Source organism: Sorghum bicolor, chromosome 9 (assembly GCF_000003195.3).
Source record: "Sorghum bicolor cultivar BTx623 chromosome 9, Sorghum_bicolor_NCBIv3, whole genome shotgun sequence".
NCBI classification, from domain to species: domain Eukaryota; kingdom Viridiplantae; phylum Streptophyta; class Magnoliopsida; order Poales; family Poaceae; genus Sorghum; species Sorghum bicolor.
This window is the reverse complement of record NC_012878.2, coordinates 22,102,162-22,116,827: the sequence shown is the minus strand read 5'-3', so window position 1 is coordinate 22,116,827 and position 14,666 is coordinate 22,102,162. Positions and strand designations below refer to the sequence as shown.

At 41.9% G+C, this 14,666-nt stretch overlaps 1 long non-coding RNA gene across 1 annotated transcript; it reads left to right on the top strand.

Moving 5' to 3' along the window:
* On the top strand, positions 6,556-8,398 carry LOC110430344. The gene is made up of 2 exons (XR_002447795.1): positions 6,556-7,136; positions 7,533-8,398. It is a non-coding gene; the product is annotated as an uncharacterized LOC110430344 (long non-coding RNA).

Genomic DNA, 14,666 nt, shown 5'->3' with positions numbered 1-14,666 from the left:
ATTATGTTTATGCCTATATTTCTCATGCATTAAGTTGAGGCACTATCTGCTATCGGCCGAATGTACTGTTATATGCAAAGATGATGTGGTCCAATATATGCTATCTATGCCGATTATGAGTGGCAGGATCGGCAAGTGGATTTTAGCACTATCGGAATTCGATCTGCGTTATGAATCGGCTAAAGCGCTTAAAGGACAGGTTATAGCCGATTTTGTGACTCAACATTGCGGTGTACTAGAGACTTTAGAAATTGTACCTTGGACGCTCTTCTTTGATGGATCCACGTGTGACCGGGGGCAGGAATCGGCATAGTGTTAATTTCCCCTCAGGGAAGGAAGTATGAGTTTTCTTTGCCGATTGTTGCTACGTCAATAAATAATCAAGCCGAGTATCATGCTTTAATCAAGGGGTTGGAGTTGTTAAAAGAAATTCATGCTGACGCTGTTGAAATCTTCGGGGATTCTATGCTGGTTATAAATCAATTGGCTAGAAGCTATGAATGCCGAAGTGAAGTCCTGATAACTTATTACGAAAAGAGTATGCGACTGTTAAGGGAATTCAAAGATTTCCGATTAGAGCATGTTCCTCAGTTATATAATGAGGAGGCCAATCGGTTGGCTCAGCATGCCTCAGGGTATCAACCCATATTGAACACGTTATCGGCAATCAGTGCCGATGATTGGAGAAAAGAAATCATTGATTATTTAAAGGATACATCTAGGTTGAGAGGCGTGTTCGGTTTCAAGCTACCAAATATGTGCTCCTCGAAGATGAATTATATTATCGAACAATCGATGGAGTTCTTCTCAAGTGCTTAGGTGATGATGAAGCTAAAAGTTTGATGGGAGAGATCCATGAAGGAGTGTGTGGAGCACATCAGTCGGCTTTTAAGATGAAATGGATGATCAGGAGGAACGGATATTATTGGCCAACCATACTTGAAGATTGTTTTAAATATTTCAAGGGATGTCTGGGATGTCAGAAATTTGGTAATATTCAAAGGGCGCCCGCATCGGCCATGAATCCCATTATTAAATCTTGGTCGTTCCGTGGATGGGCTATTGATCTAATCGGCCAGATTTACCCACCATCAAGCAAATGGAATAAGTTCATCCTGGTTGCCACCAACTATTTCACCAAGTAGGTTGAAGCTATTCCTTTGAAGAAGGTCACATCGGCCAACATGATTGATTTTGTGAAAGAGCATATTATTTACCGATTTGGTATTCCTCAAACGATTACTACCGATCAGGGTACTATGTTTACATCGGTCGAGTTTGATGAATTTGCAATCGGTATGGGGATTAAAGTGTTGAATTCTTCTCCTTATTATGCTCAAGCTAATGGGCAGGCCGAGGCGTCTAACAAAGGAATTATTAAACTTATCAAATCAAAGATTGAGGAAAATCCTAGGAGGTGGCATACGGTGTCAAATGAAACTTTATGGTCATATTTGATGGCTTGTCATGGGTCGACCAAAGTTTCGCCTTATCAGTTGGTGTATGGACACGACGCTGTGTTACCATGGGAGATTAAAACCGGATCTAGGCGACTATCTTTTCAAGATCAGCTGACTGCCGATGACTATGCTACTTTGATGAAAGACGAGTTGGATGATTTAGCAGGGCATCGGCTGAGGGCTTTGATGAGTATAGAAGAAAATAAAAAGAGAGTTGCCAGATGGTATGATAAGAAGGTAAAGGCTAAGGAGTTTGCCAATGGAGAATAATTATGGAAACTAATCTTACCGATCGGGACTAAAAGTTCAAAATTTGAGAAGTGGTCTCCTAATTGGGAAGGTCCTTATCGGACAAATCGATCTGCTCCTGGCAATCCTATATTTTAGAAACTCTCGAAGGAGTTGAATTTCTGAGGGCATTGAATGGCAAATGTTTAAAGAAATATTATCCTAGCATATGGATTGATGCGTGAATGTTTTAAAAGGGTGCCGATAACAGCCCTATCGGCTAGACCAAATTGTTCAGGAGTTCTCAGAGCAAAGCACATCGTCGATGAAAAGTTCATGCATTCAGCAAGGCTTGGATGGCCGATATAGCGCGGAGGCGAATTTGATCGGCTTCTTCTATCTCTTTGATATCTTCATCGGTAGAGCCTTCCACCGGTTTCAGCTTCTTCTTCATCTGCAGTGCTTTGCGAGCTTGGGCATTCCGCTCTTGTTATAAGGGTCTTGATCATCTCAGGTAGCTGACTTTCTTCCTGTTGAGCTTGGGACAGGGCCTCTTCTACTTGTTTAAGCTATGCCAGCAGGACTTCTCTCTTTGCGGATAGGTCAGAGATCTTTAGCTTCAGCGTATCTCCCTAGGATTTCAGAATGCTGATGCTCTTATGTTTTTCATCGGCAAAGTGCTTTACTTTCATCACCTCCTCTGAGAGCTGAGCGTGAGCAGCTCTATCGGCAAGGCGCTGGGTGGCCTTTTGGTACTAGAGCTGTCGACTCTCCAAGTGAGCAGCCTTGAAGAGAATCTCCTCGGCATCGGTAGGGATTTGTCCTCTGAGGGCCTTGAATAGAGCCTTAGCTGGATCGGAGTTGTCAACCAGTTGGGCTGTGTCTTGATGAAGGAGGGCCGACAGATCTTCCAGTTTTGCTCTGATTTCTGTCGATGAGATCCCAATTGCTTGAGAAGAACTCGCTTCCTCACCTTCATCTTCGGAGATTTCGATGGCGAAGGAGAACAGGCTGTCGGGAGAATCTTGTTCCTGAAAAGGAGATGGGTTATTTGATGATGAAATATTAGTAAAATAAAGAATGATAATCAAATAACTTACTTGTTTCAGAGCTATCTCTCGCCTCTGACTTGTTGAGGCCGATGGTACTATAGGTTGATCGGCTGGAATTGCCGATGAAACTATGTCAGATGAAAGATTAACAGAAATAATTATAAAGTGGAAAAATAAGTCTATCGGCAGTAATTTCATAAGGAGTACGTTACCTTGATGGGGTGCAGTACTTGTTTGAATCGAAGAAACTACCGATGCTATGATTAAGCTTGCTGGATCGATGGTCTGCTCGTGTACATCAGCCGATATTTCTTCTGGCTGAGGTTCTTCTGGCTGAAGTTTTCTGGCTGGGGTTCTACTTGTGGCTGAGGAGGAGATGGTGCTTGTTGTGTCTGAGCTTCTAGAGAAGAAGGGGATGATTCTACAGGGATCAGTGACCTTGGAGGAGGGGGAGGCGTTGCTATTCTCTGACGCTTTGCTTGTGACTTGGTACTCTTGGGACCCTTTCTTTTTGGTTGGCTAGACTGGGGCGCATCGGCAGTCGTACTTCTGGTCTTTGCCGATTTGCGAGTTTGCTGATACAACAATGAAAGTTTTATGAGTACAAGTGTAACAGGGTATTGATGAGGTTCTGATTGAAATAATAAAAGTTACCGATGAAGTTCCCATGCTAGCCGATGTGTCTTGAAAAATTGTGTAAATGTAAGAATGGAATCGGTATAAGTTGAGGAATTCAAGAATTTACCTTGAAAGCTTGTGCCAAAGCAGTGGCAGCTAACGATGGGGATGTTTTCATTCGTTTGGTGGTGATTTTCTTGAAACGCACACCCTAGAGCATTAAAGCAGCCAAGCTTGGAGCGTTGTTGCCGATTAAAGAGATCGGGCCCGATGGAAGGAGTTCGATCGGCCTGGCACTTCTGCTAACTGATGGTGTCGTATCGTCGACCTGTATAAAACAAAGAAAGTGAGTTGCCGATAGAAAATGAGAGTGAAAGGATTGAAACATCGGTTAAAATGCTTACAGTATTATTGGGGATCTTGTATTTGGGGTCGATCATGCCACGATATGTGAGGGCCGATCTGCAGAACAAATGCTCTTTCCACTCTTCCCACCACTGTTTATATGCCTGAGTAATGAAGAGAGCTGGGATCCAAGCCGATAGATCGACATCTGTATCGGCGTTTGGTGGAAGTTGGGCTATTCTGATCCACTCAAGGTTGCTGGTGATGGTCTCCCTCGGCTTTACCACATCGGCGTAGCAAACTGCAATCGGCAGCTGACCGAAAGCCAGTTGGTGAGCTAGTGCCGATGGGTTGTAAAACTCGTAGGTCAGATTAGAAGCTGTCCCACTACCAAAGAAGTTCACTGGTATGGCCCTTGGGGTGATAATTGCCATCATCACATCACGGTCCTTGTTGAGAGCATCATTGAAGGGATGAAAGGTCAGGGGAAATCTGGTGTCTGGATCTTCATAAGGCATCCATGTCCGCTGTTCTCTATTCAGACCTTCATAGAGAGTTTGAAAGAATCGGCTAACCTGGTCTTCATTACTACTAGTGCTAGGTAAAACTATGGCAGCTTCGCCAAAGTTCAAGGGGGAACGAGTTGCCGATTCTTCTTCATCCAATTCATAATGCTCTGCTATGTCCCTATGGAAGCGCTGTGCAAAGAGGTCGAATTCAAGGCGTTTGTGCATGTGGAGACTAAGCTACATGTTGATAAACCACCAAGGACCCCCTAAGTTGCCGATGGGTTGACCGAGTAGAAGTTTCTTGGCTACCTGATGGAGAAGGTGATAGGCAGAACCAAGCAGGTATCGGCCAAGAGGAAATCGGCCACCATTGGCTAATCTTTCTGCTGCCGATAGGTAAACAGAAGTTGGTCCTGCCGATCGGCCACAGAATACAAACTTATCCAGCCACATATTCAGGAAATTTGTCTGTTCTTTTGCACTGACGGGTCCTGTTTTTCGATACTTTTGAATGTACCCAGACCAACCGCTGATAGCACAATCTCTACCTTAGAACTGGGTTTGGCGTCAAATAGATGGCTGTTATCGGCAGTGGTATGTCTAAGCCGGTGAGCATGAGTACATCGGCAAGTGTAGGAGAAGCAGGGCCGTGGCGAAACACAAAAGCATTGAGCGTGTCTGACCAGAAGTACGAAGCAGCAATTAGCAGTGACTCATTCCTCTCCATATCGGCAAGAGACAATCTAATACACTGGTCTAGCTTCCACTCGTCCCATCGAACCTCATTTGAATGGCTTGGTAGGACTGGGCTAGGAACGGAAGGCATCTTTCCATAGATCTAGGGAGAAGTTTTCGGCTCTAAAGGGGATTCTGTTTGTTTCTGCGTTTATCAGTTCGGTGGGATCTGAGTTTCCTAGCGGGCCAAGACATTGGAGGTGAGGTTGATCGGTAGGAATAACGATCTTATCGGCCAAATCCTAGAAGTTTCTAGGATAAAAAGAAGAACAAAAAGAAAAAGGAGTATTCAGTAATAGGAATTGCGGATGAACAGGAGTACAACAAGAGTGCAGGAGAAAGGGTGGTAAGCTGACCTCGGGAACAACGAAGTTGATGGCCATCTCCTCGCAAGGAAGAAGATCGAAGACTTGGGGATTGGTGAAGAAAGGCCTTTGTTGAAGTTCATGGAATCCTTGGGTAATGCCGCCGCCAGGAAAGTAGATTTTGGGCTGTAGAATGATGAGATGAAGAAGGAGTACCGGAGAAGGAAGTATTTATAGGACAAATTGGACAGGGACAAATTTGACTTATCTCTTTGCCGCATCCGTGAAATCCGAGAGTGTTCAGGTGGATATGGTAACTGTTCGCACGGTAATCAAGGGATTGCGTAGGTGATTTGACAGCAAGTGGTCATGATTTTGAAGATATTTCACGGTACGAGATCTCCTGGTCGGTCCATCGGTAGTTCCCTCTAACGGTAATATTGCCGATGGGCGCATAAAGTGGAGAGATTCGGTTTGGGAGGTTGAGGAATTCGAGGAATAGGCAGGAGAAGCGGGCCAAGGTTGTTCGGATTTAACGACCGATTACCAAGTTGGGAGAATTAATTGTGGAAAGGCATCATTATTGCAGAGAATTTTGGAGCATTAATGATTTTATACTCCAAAATTGGGGGGCATGTGTTGACACTGTTTTTGGACACGTATCTTTTGACGCGTATCTGGGGATGGTAAAATATAGATCGGTAGATGAAGCAACGGCAACTAGTCTACAGGGAAGTTGCCGATGAAGGTGGTTGCCGATGAGGAAACAACTGAATGTGACTAAGTCCAAAGGTGGTGACGTGTTCGTGCCGATGACCAGTATCAATGCTGATGGCCACAACAGCAGATCTGCCAATGGCTCTAAAGGAAAGCGTGGAGGTTGCCGATTGATCTGTGGCGGTGCCCCGGTCGGCTACAAGGGGGTAGTTTTGTGTTTTCGTTAGTTATTCGAATTCGTTTTGTGTACGGGTTCCGTTTAGTTTGGAATTCGAGTCCTAGTCGTGTCTGGTTGTAGCTCTTCGGACGGGGTATAAATGTAGACCCTAGAGCAATGTAATGAGAATCTATCGATCAAACATAAGTTTTTACTCATATTCTAGCATCTATTTTTTCGACGACTTCGTCATATTTTCTTCTTACACTACAACAAATATTCACATTAACAACCAAAACTTAGCGACCACTGCAAATATGTGGTCGTCGGGTCATCTACCATCCGTCTGAGTGGTTTGCTCAACGTGCCCGATGACCAAATTTTGCCCCGTCGTCATCGAGCCTGCCTTGTGGTCGCGACTCCCTGTTTTGGCCATTTACCCCCTCTCCTGTTCACCTCTCACGGATCTAATCAAAAGCCAACTTCCGTGCCCACCCCATGTCCTCCTGCCTGCGCCCACCTTTGGCCCGGTGTGGCGGCGCCCTTCCGTTGCCCAGATCACCGGCACCGTTCCCCCCCAGCACACCTCTCCCCTCTAGCAAGCCCCTCGAGCTCCCCATACTGATCCACCCACGCGCCTCCCCAAGCGGATGCGTGCGTGCCGGCGCTAGTCGCGGCGTATTTTGCTACGGGCGCCACCAGGATTGCCAAGCCGCTGCCGATTCTTGTGCCCCATATTGATTGTTGATGCTGGATGGAGATGACGAGGCAACTGCACAGCACGGCCAGATCTTGGCAACCCCTACCGTAAGCAGTCATCTTCCTCAATGGAATCCCCATCTGCATCTCAAGAAGCTTGCCCCTCTTCAATCCCACGCTCTGTATCGTGATTCAGGTGTGATTTGATTTGTGACCAATCTGGGAATCCCGGAGTAGTTGCTAATTGGGATTTCAACCAGTGCTTTCTTCCATGATTCTTCTAGATGGAAGCCCTCTGTTGAGTTTAATGGGTCAGTGCGGCACCATAATATTCTTTACTTCATTAGTTTTGTCTCTCAAAATATTTTACAAAGATAAATCTCTGATGCCTATCATTATCATCGATTTGTTATCCTCGTAAGAATCAAACTGCATTAGGAAGGACCGTGATCCGGCCTGTTTCCACTGCTAAACATCACTAATTATAAAATATTTGTTTCTTACAGAACCACGAATTGCTTGGTATTTTGTCGTGCTGCTGCTCTTGGATTATTATTATTATTATTATATTAGCAGTAGCACAACAGTATTCCTCCAGTAGGTTTTCTATTTAGTAGATGTTTATTTTAGATTTCATAAAGATATTCTATATCATGTAATGAATGCAGATAATTTTTTAACAGAGAATATTCATGTTTTTTTAGCAGGATCATATTCATTAATTCATGAGGCAATACGTTGAGCTCACAAGCACTTTTCATATGTACCTGATGACTCCTATTCATGTTGCAGATAAACCGTCCTTCCTGAAATTTGATTGCTTTAATTTTTAGGGTTGCTTATTATTTTTGGTGTAATGTGGTTGTCTGAAATTGTCCATGTGCATCTGGATACAGTAGTATCAGTTCTGCAAAAGTAATATTTTAGTTTCCTGCCTGTATGGATCATTGACAATAATTTATCTAAACTCAATAAATAGTCATCATTTAACAATCTAATATTTTAATTACTAATTTCTTAATATTCAAATGACACTTCATTAAATTTAAATTAGGATAGATCTTCCATATGAACAAGCTCCATCCTCCATGTTCTTAACCATTGTATTAGTAACACCAAAATATGACTATTTGTTGCCATCTTATTGATATTTCAGTCTATGTAGAGGTGACATAATAATAGGTACCCATAAGTAATTAAGGACAGCTCAATCGGTTTCAACATAGTTTAGCTCTGAATAAATAGGATTAACATTGAAGTTACTGATTATGATTTTAGCTTGTTATGATTTTGTTTGGATCATATATAGGATTAACACTGAAGTTATTGTAGGCTTATGAAGGAGCTCCTTGTTGACAAAACCAAGCTATCGAAGGACTGTGGCGGTGTGCCTCTAGTTGGAGATTAGTATTTTGTTATAGTAGTATGGTTAGGCACTATTTTTTTTGTAGGGAACTATCTGTAAGTAAGTTAGGCACTATTAGATTCATGGTTGATATTTTTTCTCTTTTCTGCAAAGATACATCTTGATGTATTGCCATATTGAATCAATAATATTTATTTTCTGTCACAAGTTTATTAATGGTTTATTCTTATGTTGTGGAAACTATGTCACATCTGGTGCCAAGTGGTGGCTGGTGTTATAAATAAGTAGGCACTGCAAAAATCAATGTAAATGTGGCTAAATTATTATTAATAAAATAAATGATGGAAAATGTTGTCATTATTACTACAAATGTGGTCGTTTGTGCCTCATGGTGAATGGTGCAAAAATATTAACGATGAAAAATGTGGTCGTTATTACTATAAATGTGGTTGTTATTAATCTAGTATCAACGACCACATATTATATGGTCGTTGAAAAGTTAACGACCGGAAATATTATGTGGTCGTTAATAGTATTAACGACGGAGCTTTTAACGACCATGGACGACCACATTTTTGTGGTTGTTAATAACTTTTTGCGACCACATTTGGACCTTTAACAACCACATATCCCGTCGTTAATACCGCTTTTTCTTGTAGTGTTACTACGAGTTCTTCGGAATTCGTCGAGTCAAACTCGACGCGTTCTCAAGTTCCACGTGATCACCTCTTGGCCGTGACATCCGAGCGCATCGCTGTTGTCAAGACCAAAGTGATCGAGTTACCACCTTTGTCGATTGTAAGGTTAAATCGGCTGGCACGCCTTAACGTTTAAATCAGGTATTAGCCCTTTATGTTTGCAGATCAGTTTTGCACCAACAACCAGTCATCGACAGGTCCTATGTGTTGACGGTCCTTAAGCATCAAATTTAATTATCAAATAAATAAAGAAAAGGATCCAAATGAAATCAACATCTAGACTTAGGGTTTTATCTGATAGAATTCCACGAGTTTTGGTGTTTGTCTATTTCTGCAGGGGGTTATCAGGAAATACGGAAGAAAGGCCCACACGTCGGGATTACATAGAGATATTAACATGCCGCGCAATTATCTTACATCTAGAAGACTCCAAAAGCCACGAGACCGAAGCGGAGGCGAAACGGGGCCAGAGGCAGGGCGCCCGCCCTGTTCCCCTGGGCGCCCGCCCCCTCCCTGAGTCCAATCAGGACTCTGCTTCGTGGGACATTTCCACCGACCTAAAGGATGAATCTAAACCATACAATCTATGTCGGTTTGATCCAACGGCCCATATTCACTTGAAGGGACTATAAAACCAGACCCCCTGGCCCCTAGAGGAGAGAGCCTCTCAACCCTAATTCATTATTCTCAAGGGAGAAGAAGCCTCTGATCAAGATTAGAGCCTCCACATCAATTAGATATCTAGATTAGCATAGCTACATAGGATTAGAACTAGAAGGAGTCAATCTTCGATTGGTTTCCGGATCTGTCGAGAGGATTCTTGGTAATTCTCTAATTGTGCTTCTAATTACTTTCTAATTATCTTTGTTCTTCAATATTATGAATATGACTTTGTTCTACTTCAATATATTGCTTATGACTTTGCTCTACTTGCTTATATTCAAGATTATATTGTTCTTAGTTTATCATAGTTATGTACTTGGCTTAGTTAGATTGGATTTATATACATGCTTAGGATCGTATAGCGTTTATCCATCGGATCCATGGGTAAATGATAGATATTGTGTAGGCGTGGTGCTTATACCATATTTATCTGCGATTGTACCCAATATGCCAGATCGTGGGGTAGTTCGTGATAGTGACTGCTTCATTGATTCTTATATAGTCCCCCTCTCGTGTATTGGGCTGGCAGAGCAACATTATTATAGGGGAGTGATTGCGATGTTTCTCATATTCCTTGCTAATATCACTATGCATGGGCGTAGTCTTGTCTCGCAATGATTGCTAAGTATGCTTGCACTAACTATGATATGCTAGACTATATAGTTAAGAATAACTTAGGAAATATTCTTGTAGTTCGTTCTAATACCATGCTAATGACTTTCTAGAGTATCTAATTGAGGTGCTTATCATATTTATATGTGGCTGCTCAGATTAATTACCTTTGTCACTATTCATTATTTCATGTATCTTTTATGTGACATTTATCCCTGTATGGAAGAGTTAGATAAATGTTCTCAATTATACATGCAATGATAGATGCTCAATCTCATATTCTATTCTGTAATCACTATTGATGATTGCTAATCCCTTCCCAGTGGTAAAAATATAAATAACGATACCTAGAATACTTCACGGTTAAAATGCTACATCGGTATTAATCTGTGTGCTTGCAGATCCCATTCATTATTTATTTAGAAGAGCAATTGCATATTTCAATACCGCGTCTCTCATGTCATGCTGGGGATGACAACTTAGCTTAAGTGGTGTGAGGGATAGGTTTGGCATTTTTGGCACCGTTACTAGATTTAGAGAACTTAGTCTACTTTTGGTAATGATGTTAAGAATACCCAACAAGCAATTTTTGGCGCCGTTGCCGGGGAAGGTTGATTAATAATCAGGAATGGAATAAAAGATTTTGAGTTATCATTCGCATCACTAATATGATTGAGCTTGTCTATTCTGTCATACAGTTTTACCCCGATATTTTTCTATTTTATCATATGCAGGGGAATGTATGAATAGAAGACATCTTCCAAGAAATTTTGTTGACAATCCCGAAGCATTATTCAAGAAGACGAGAGCCAAGCTCAAGAAGAGATCATCAACACTTCAGCAAGAAGCTTCATCCAATCAAGAAGATCAACAGAACCTGTCTTCAGAGTTCGAGGCCATGGCGAACAAATCAATCCGCGAGTTCTCAGCTCCCACTACGGACAACATCCGCACTAGACCTGCTGCAGAGATCGATGGCAACTTTGAGCTCAAGCCTGGACTTATCAACATGGTGCAATCCAACCAGTTCTGTGGGAAGGCACACGAATATGCTAGTGCTCATCTACAACAATTCCTGGAGATTTGCAACACATTCACCATATCAGGAGTTTCCAAAGATGCTATACTACTTCGCCTCTTCCCATTCTCACTGTTAGGAAGAGCGAAGTAGTGGTTCTACTCTACAAAGGAGAAGAATACTACGTGGGCACTCTGCTCAACAAACTTTCTGGCTAAGTTCTTTCCCATAGGCAAGACCAATGCTCTCCGTGGGAAGATTACAAGTTTTCAGCAACAAAATGATGAATCTGTTCCAGAAGCATGGGAGCGCTTTCAAGACTATATCCTAGAATGTCCCCATCATGGAATGGAGAGTTGGCTACTGATGCAGACGTTTTATCATGGGCTCGGCAACAGTGCTCGAGAAACCATGGATGCTGCAGCTGGAGGAGCATTCTTATCACTTACTATACCACAAGCCACAGCTCTTGTGGAGAAGATGGCGTCCAATCAAAGCTGGAATGAAGAGAGGACCCAGACACGCAAGAGAGGTGGAGGTATGCATCAGCTCAAGGAGGTAGACATGCTGTCTGCAAAGCTAGACCTGCTCATGAAGAAGCTCGACGATAGAGCTGGAGACAAGAAAGAAGTTATGCACATCTACGACTCTCACATGACTTGTGAGGAGTGTGGAGACACTGGACACCCAGGCAATCACTGCCCTGAGATACTTGAGGATGTGAACTACATCAACAACAACAACAACTACTACAACCGTCCTCAACAAAATCAAGGTTGGAATCACCAGAGGCCTAACTACTCAGGTAATTATCAAGGTAACAATTCTTACAACAATAATAATAATTTTCCACCTTTGAGAGAGTTAGTGTCTAATCAAGGAAAGCTAATGGATAACCTATCCAAGAAATTGGCACCTAATGATAAAATGCTAGAAAATATAAATAATAGAATGGATTATTTCTCTACTGCCATCAAGAATCAAATTAGCTTTAATAAAATGATTGAATCTCAGTTAAATCAAATAGCTGCTGCTGTTCCTGTTACTAACCCCGGTATACCATCACAACCGGAAGGATTAGAATCTGCAAATCTTGTAGACATGTTTGATGCAGGTAATTCGAGTAACCCCGTCACTGAATTCACTACTGACCTTCTGCCGGTCAAGAGAGGAGATCCAGGACGCCACGTCATCCCGATCTCCATCGGCATGGTGGACGTCCCAGAAGCACTCTGTGACTTTGGCTCCAGCGTCAACATTATACCCAGGGTACTCTATGAAAAATTCTTTACATATCCTTTATTAGAGACAACCATGTGTTTGCAGTTTGCAGATCAGACGATAACTTTTCCAAAAGGAATATTGAAGAACCTTTGAGTCTGAGTTGGTACCTTATATGATCTAGTAGACTTCGTAGTAGTAGAGACCGGAAATGATGAGAGGGCACCTATCATCTTAGAGAGGCCATTCTTGAACACCACGGGAGCTATCATCTACGCCAGTGCTGCCAAGATCAGTTTCTACATCAAAGGGAGGAAGGAGACATTTTTCTTCAAGAACAAGACTACACAAATCCCAGATCAATCCAGACGTGAATCAAGGAAGAGGACCAACAGGAGGAACAGGAACAAGCAAGTGTGGACCGAGTCAGCTAAGATGGTCACTGCAATTCATGGAGGCCAAGATCATCAACTCAAGTCACCGTTTTTGACCAAGAAGGACGACCCAGGAATGCCAAGCATCTACTGCTCCATAAATGGATACAACTTCTACAAGGCAACTTGTGACACCGGATCGGGCGTCAACATAATGGCCGCAGTTACCTATCGGCTCTTGTTTGGGACCATGCCCCTAAGACCAACATACATTCAGCTCCAGTTGGCAGATCAGACGTTTCGAGAAGTTAAAGGAACAGTAACCGATGTCCCACTCAAGATAGACAATCACTTTGTCTACACAGACTTTCAAGTTATTGACATAGGAGAAGATGAATACGATCCACCCATCATCCTTGGAATACAGTTCCTCAGCACCGTTAAAGCAATTATCTACATTGGAACCGAAGAAGTCCATATGCACTTCCCCTCAGAGAAGGTACGCCGTTATTTTACTGACCCTAACTATATCGTTGAAGAATCTAAGCAGGTAAGGAAACGACGCAACCGCAACCAGAGGAGGCAGATCATCAAGGACGAATGGGCAGACTATGAAGGAGAAGTTATAAGGTCAGAAGACGTAGAGTTTAAACAGAATTATCCAAAGGAGACCGAAGCACCGAGTCAGGTATGGAAAGAGAAGATAACTATACATGAAGAGGAGGCGCTGCCGGAAGTACCGACTACGCCACCCAACAAATCCCAGGACAATTGAGAAAGAGGAGAGTCCCGTTCGGAGGACTTAAAAACACCGAACGCCTTGCCAAGAGGTAAACTTGGTAGTTATCCTTTCCCTTTCAATTATTTCAATTATTTTGCTTAGTTAATCATATTCATACTATCTTAAAAATAAAATAAAAATGTGAAAAAACAGTAAGCCCCATGTGAGTATACGAGTGGCATAAAACCCATAAGTACATTCACTGTGGTGGCATAAAAATAAAATAAAAATTTCTTTTCTGTTTTATAAAACAAAAATATAAAAATAGGGAATAATAATTATTAAGGAGTCTCAACATAATAAAGGCTAGATATTTATGCTAACACTTAATCAGTTCCACAAGCTTTGTTGTCTATTTGAGCTCCACAGAATTTAAAAATCAAGAAGACTAGCAGACGGAGGACATTCTAATCGCTGTCAGAATACTACTGACTTTCAAATACACCTCTGTCGCCTGCTAGCTACATCAAGAGAAATTACGTCAAAATTCAGCTTGGGGGAGAGCACCCCCATTTATCCCGATAAGTATTTCTATCTATATTTATATTTATATTATTTTAGAATATAAATATACATAACTATGAAAAACCAAATAAGGATTTTATGCTTATATATATATATATCTTTTGCTTAGTGTGTTTAATAAATAAATAAAGTGGCTATGCTAATCTGCATCTAAATAAAACTCAAGCATGGATATGATGAATAGTTGCTCTGCCTAATTTTCACATTTTAAGTTTTCTCTCAAGTTTAGACGTAACTGTTATAATTTAAAGCTTGCTCTAGACCTAAACTTGTGGGATGAAAACTTGATCTGAAGTCTAAGTTGTTAACGGATATGATATAGGAAGGTTGAGCTGCTGTTTATCTGTTCCTAGAGATGCTAGAATTCTAGAGAATTTTATCTTTGAAAATCTTTAAAATGTTGCATGATGAGTTCCTATATGATGAGAGTTTAAATTCCTACCACAGCCATATATACATGCTTGCTAGACTTTGAGCCACACATTTACTATTTACTGCTTATGAGCATTGAGTCTGGTCAAGCTGTGTAGACCCTTAGGAGCTTGTCATGTGGTTAAATCAAGATTTCGCTTGCACGTTCACT